Source organism: Columba livia, chromosome 1 (genome assembly GCF_036013475.1).
Source record: "Columba livia isolate bColLiv1 breed racing homer chromosome 1, bColLiv1.pat.W.v2, whole genome shotgun sequence".
Taxonomy (NCBI): domain Eukaryota; kingdom Metazoa; phylum Chordata; class Aves; order Columbiformes; family Columbidae; genus Columba; species Columba livia.
This window is the reverse complement of record NC_088602.1, coordinates 141,889,142-141,896,144: the sequence shown is the minus strand read 5'-3', so window position 1 is coordinate 141,896,144 and position 7,003 is coordinate 141,889,142.

The following is a 7,003-nucleotide window of genomic DNA, read 5'->3' as shown; positions in this document are numbered from 1 at the left end:
ACTGTCTTCAAAATTCAGGAGCTCCAGGACTTCAGCTGTGTGTTTCCCGTTGCAGAATCAGTTATGAAGTCGTTGTAACAGAAGTTACAGTAATTGAGTGCTACATCTGGCTTAGCTAAGATTTCTAGATATGATGATAGCCTGCAGTGAGATTTTTGCAGTTGTTCAGCAGGGGTTGAACACGAAGCATTGCCTGCTTTGGCAAGGGAGAGGAAAACCCATTCTTATAAAATCTCAAACTCAGCATGCCGCATAAGCACAGATTCAAACAAATCTTGCAAGACCTTTTGGGTTTCGTTGGTCTAGTTAACAAAAGGGAAGAATTCTGCAAACAGGAGTGTGGAAACTAACAATTCCCATTCCAGCTGAGACTGTTAGGATTACCTCTGGGATTACTGTTTATTCATTTCCCAGCAATGCTTACATATTAGTTATTTCAAGGCAATGCTCCAAACTTTTTTCTCCCAAGAGGCCATGTTAATATAACCTTCTTGAACTACTCTTTTAGTCAGTAGTCAGTATATGCCAAACAAAGGCTGCAGACAGGTTTGAAAAGGTAGAACTAAACTCTTTTACTACATAAAATGCCACAGCATTTCTAAGTAGACTAAGAGAAAATAATGTTCATGTCCTATTCAAACTTCTCTTGAGGTATTATGTTTTAATTGCCCTGCAGTCTTGATGGGCGTGAGTATTTTCTTGAAACACCGGTGAGTACTGCTGTACGGTGTTGAAATACTTTTGTACTCCATCCCATTTTAACAATGAGTAGACTTACAGTATCTGAGGTAGAACCACCAGAGCTAATAGAAGTCATTCCCTGGGCATTCGTTAGGCTTTAAATGAAACTCTCGTTGAGATTTCCAAGTTACTTTAAGTCTGCATGGTATTTTAAAAACTTGTGGTAGAAGGGTGTTCTGGAAAGAGGAAACATTATTGTAAAGTGTAGCTGTTTCTATAGGATAAATTATTGTTCAAGAATAGAATATATAATGTAATTCTTACGGAATTGTGTACAACAACAAGAAAAGAAACCCTAAACCCAGCAAATGCAAAAGCAAAATAAACAGTTTGTTAAAATATACAGTAATCACAGTTTCACAACATAATAAACCAGTCATTTTTATAATTTTGAATTAAATTTTTCCATTTAGCAGTCAGAGCATACTGGGAGAATTAAATCAATTATGACATAGAAACAATGCTTAAACAAATATATTTAACCTTAAGGAAAAGGCTTGTTCATCTCTGCATTAAATGTAGAGTGATTAATACATCAGCTATTGTTTTAATACCTAAAGGGTGACAACCACTATTTTCCCATTAAACGTTAGCACTGACTCATCATGCGGCTATATGAGGTGTTCCTCTTCAGATGTGTCAACTGAAAAAGGAGCCTATTGCAATTGCAGTGCAACTCTGAAGTCAGAGTAAATGTGAAAAGGCACGTAGTCAGATGATGGTAAAAATCTTCCCATTAAAAGTTAGTTTTGTTTTAAGATTTTATTATTTAATCATACATTGTAGTCACACCTGTTAATCTTCTTGCTCACCAGTACTATATGGCGCTAGGTGTGTGGTATACTAGGAGAAACCAGGAAAACCTCACATCTGATGCTTTCTAGGTGCAGACATGCAGTTTACAGAAGTACAGTTTAGCATTTTGGATAGTAAAAGCTAAAGTTAATTTAAAATTGATTTACTGAGAGAAAGGAGGGAAGGGAAAATTACTTTCAGTTCCCTCCAGCACACATTGGTTGGTGTGGTAAACGTTTCCCTACCACAAGATGCAGTCCCAGACATGAGGTTTCATAACCCCTTGCCAACCCTTTCTCCCTAACCAGACCAGTCCTGAGTTCTCCCCTTCTGTACACATTTTTAATCTTGGATTTTCAGTTGCTTAAAACTTTCCCAAATTAATTCACTTTGGGATGAAACACTCTGTGCCCACTTTCTACCAGAAGGTGGTTTCTTCTTTAGCTTAGTTTTAGTCTGAGCAAATCTCATTTTTGTGTATCTGCACTCTCAACTCCCATGCTTCCCATATGTTCAAAATAAAGTCTTGCACTCATATTGCTGAAACTCACAACCAAATATGTAACTTTTGTATGTGATACATGCAAAAGTTACTGCACCTCTTACTGACATGAATAATTCTACCAAATAATGCTACAAATTTCATGAGACAAGTCAACTAAATGGTGCAACTGATATCCACCCTAATGAGCCAGAAGCTAGGAGTAAAAGAATACCCTAAATTAGAAAAAAATAACTAAAAAAGGACAGGAGAGAGAATGAATATAATACAGGACTGTAAAGCACTCAGCACCAAACCACAACTCTGTTGAACACTATGTGAATTTATGTCAGACTTACTGCTGTTTGCAAAGAGATAGGTCTACATATATGTACGTATGTAATGTATATATCAAATATAGGCACATGCACAGATATGTATACTATATACATGTAAAACACATATTAAACATATTTTTTCTATTACACATAAAGCATAACCTGTCTAGACAAGTGTATCTTTATACACAAATAATCACATTTTCTTTTTTTATATATTGGTCCAATAAATTCAGAGGATTAGGACTGAGCAACCTGAAGCATTGCACTTCATTCCATGCCCAGATCTCTCTGTGAGATAAGTGGGTTCCTCAAGAAAGTTGAGTTTTTCCCCAGTAAAAGACAGTTTAAAATGCTGAACATGGCTTTTTTTCTTTAGCCAGACCACAAAACCCATTCTCAAAAAAGAATTACTTCATGCCTTAACCCAAGCACAAAGTGAATAAGCTCTCACACACACACTAGCACACATATACACAGGCAACCTAACAGCCAAGAAGAGCTTAGAGACAGACTTTTAGGAACAGAACTTCCAAAAAAAGGTAACTAAATATGGATTTTGGAGCCTAAGTTCTTTTCTACAGGTAATACCTGATGATGATTCTTCAAGAGCTTTGAAAATTATGTGGAGGATTTGCAGACTTATTTTGTACTTTCTCTCTCTTTTTTTTTTTTTTTCCTTTTCTTTTTGAATCTAAGAGACAAATAAATAAAAAAAAAAACAAAACAAAAACAAACAAACATATTTGTCATCCTTTTAGGTAGCGTAGAGGGGAAAAAATACTTGATACTTTCTTTAAAAATACTCCAGTACAACAGAACACACAGAAAACATTCAGGACAAGAAACATTAAAGCTGCACATGTAACTAACTGGCCATTATTGTGGAAACGAAATACTATAGATATGTGAGGGAAAATAAACCTGAATTTGCATATTTGTACATGGTGTGTTTGCACACTTTAGAATAATTTCATAGTTCTGATTGTCCTTTGTTGATAATGGCACAGTAGTTGTGGAAAAGATACAGAGCATAACTGTTCTGAGAAAAACAACTTCAATTAAGGAACGACTTACACAGAAAGAGAAATTAAATGGAGTACAACTTGGCTGCTGGAAAAAGAGATGACAGAGGAGAAATAAAATAGAGTCTACAAAATTATGAATGGCAAAGAGAAGATGAGCGGAAAATGGCTATTCAAAGTTTCTCATGACATAAAAAAATAAGGAGAATTCATTTTCCTCTGTATTAAAAACAAACAAAAGGAAGTATTTTTTTTTGCACAACATAAAAATTAAACTGTGGAAGTCTGCCACAGGACGCTGTGGAGGCCAGCACTGTAACTGCGGTCAGAAAAGGTTTTTAGTAGAACTCAGGAATAAATTTATTGGTGGCTATTCAAAATTATGGTATGAATGCATCCTCCTTGCACCTTCTAAATCAATGATTATTGAGAGATGAGAGAATTTAACCGGAGATTATTCACTTCATATTAGCCCAATGCGTCTGTTGCTGGTTCGTGCCACAGAAAATCCAATGGGTGAGCTGCACCTTGATTCTGACCTCTGAAACATTCAGATAACAAGGCCTGTGTAAGTGTAGGTCTCATGAAATATAGAACTATAACATCTTCCTTTCATTTTCATTGCAATCTGATATCCTCAAGTTGATGAAGAGATGAAGCTGCCACACACATTACAAGAATCAGTAAAAGACTTCCCAACTACTAAATGGAGTAATTTCTCCTGTTAATCCTCGTAGTTTCACATTCTCCTTACTTTTGATATGTCTGCATGTTTTAACACTTGGATGCTGGTCTAAAGGACTACTTGCAGGCTTAATGCTAGGCATGTGCTTAGGATGCATTGTATCACTGTTTTCATAACTTTAACATCATCAACAAATTGGCTTCTTTATAAAGTTAGCAAATACATGGTATAGATTGTTGCAGAGCATTGTGGGACCTTAATATTCATTGAATAGGCTAATACCATCTAAGGCCAGGCATGCACTAGAAGTTTTCCATGTAGTCCTGCAGTGCTTCTCAATCCTGACATAGGTTCCAGCCTTCTTAGTATTTTAGCCCCTGTTGTGCTTGGTTCTGTACCAGAAAAGCTCAGCAGCCTTTCCTTAAATTAAGCACTTGGGTAGTCCCTGTGAAGTCAGTTTGGCTATTTGTACTTCCTATGTGCTTTGTTTTCTCAGAGGTCTAGTGCACAAATCTGGCTTTCAGCACACTTTCTGTTCCACTTCTCCGGACTACTTCAAAGTATGGATTTTGTAGTAGCTTTATCTTTATTATTCATAAGGTATCAAAATGAAGAAACAAAACTCATTTCATCTTCTTCAGGATGTTAGCTCAACTCTCATGAGATGAAAAATCAGTCAGGGCATAACTAAAAGGGCACAGCCCCAAATCCAGAATTTATTCTTAACAAATCCTACCACAGTTTTCTTAGGATTGCCATAAATTTTCAAGAATCAACACTACTTCTGGAGTACAGACTACCTAAGCAAGGATCTTTTCTGAAAATCGGGTGGGATAAGTTGCAATTTCTAAATTAGTTTCCTTTCCTTTGAACTCTTGAAGGCACATTATTATGTTTACATTCTTCCCATTTGCATTGTTATGTGCAATGTTGGTAACTTTTCTGCCAGCATATAATCCATAGTAGCTGCTAATATTTAAAACATGTCACACTCCTGACATGTTGGGAAGTATCACAGCCCAGTATAATATTTGGCTTTCAAATTTTTGTTTTGCAACAAGAGGACCAACAGTCTAGATCAGCAAAAGCGACTTTGGTTATTAGAGTTCGGACATGAACTTGGCTTGCTAATGCCAGAGAAATACAAGAGCCTCCTTTCATGCTCTTAATGAAATCATTAATTATGTCAGCAGCTCAAACGATACATCTCCAAACACTTCACGTTACTTTGCAAACGGGTAGTCACATAGAAGTCTTAGAAAAAATATTCTTAAATTCTAAATTCATAAATTCTAATCATAAATAGATTTCTGGCTGCAGGGATTTGTAAAGTCATTTTCTCTCATCCTCTTATTCTCTTATACTATGACAGAAGATTCTGTTATTGCTTGTAGAAAAAAAGTTATATGAACAATATATCTATGTACTGTTGCCTTGTTGCAACCTAAGTGAACTTCCTGAGTCTGAAAATTTGCCATGCTTCTGATTAACAAGGAATCCATCTCAATAGACCTCTTTCTTTTTAGCTAAGCATTTACTGTATGTGTCACCCTTGCTATATTTCCTATAACTATTAAATGGCTTGTTTTGATTAAATAATCAACCTGTTGACAATACTATAAATAATAAATTATTTATCTTTATTTTAGTAAGCATAGCTTCATCTTTTAAAACAGCCTCCATTACAGAAATTAGCTTTTATATATGATAAATAAAAACATATTTAAACTGTTAAAACCAAAAGTAGTCTTGTGGAAAACTGTTTCTAATCACAGAGCTAAAATAACATTGTCTGTGCTTAATGCTGTACACTTAGGGAAGCAGACAACTTGTGAAGTAAAGCAAGGACCAACATTCAGATTGATTTTGTTACTCTTTTACACAAAATATATGATGTAATCCTGTATTCCAATAAGGCAAACTCCACTGTTACTGTTTATTTCAGTAAACAGTCATTCGTTGCCTTTCCCATGTCACTGAAAGATGGAGTCCATCTGTTCTGTGATGGCATAAAAAAATTAAAAAATATAATAGCATGACAAATAAGGCAAAATAAACAAGGTAATATAAAAAAATCAAAATTAATACATTTTGTTACAAAGTCTGTCATTATGTTCATGGCTGAGCACTGTATTCACATGCTTTGTCACAACATAACGAAACTTATAATGAAATTTATGCAAAAGAGACTGGAAAAAAATCCCAGTATTTCTTCACACACAAACATTTTTATGGAGATCTGTACATGGAATTTTTGGACTTAAAGGTGTGATTACTATAAATTATAAAGCATTTCCAGCAAGACCCTGGAAATAATTACAGAAATGCAGAAAAGCTTCAGATATATCCCATGGCCAATATTCTTAGGGAATGTTCCAGTACAGAGGATGGATTAGGCCACCAGCTTTAAGTGGGATTTGAGAGAATGGTTTCAGGTCAATGAACTGGCTGGCTTGGTTTGATTAGTTAGGGCAACTTGAAAGACTCAGTGTCTTCCACATTAATTACTAAGGAGGTAATGTAAAACTTAAGATGTCTCTAAATTAGCTATCATAGCAGAGAAGTATAATCAAACTGTCCACAAAAATAAATAAGCCAGGACAGAAACACTTGGGGATCAGGGTATAAACCAAGTGTAGGAGGCAAGTTTATTACAAAAGTGAGACATCCACAAAGGAGAGAGAGAGAGAAAAGACACACTTTTCATACTGAAGTAGAAGTTCAGAAACAAGAAGACTAAGATATGCTTTGTTGTAAACTAACTGAAGTTGGTTGATGTATTATAAGAATTACAGTATACAAGTAAAATTACATACCTGTGAACTTAGCACTAGGCAAAATTTTCCTGTCCTGCACTAATGGGATGAAAAAGACAGAAAAAAACACAGTATTGTTTTAAATATGCTGTAGTTCTTTGTGTTTTTTAACAACCCATACT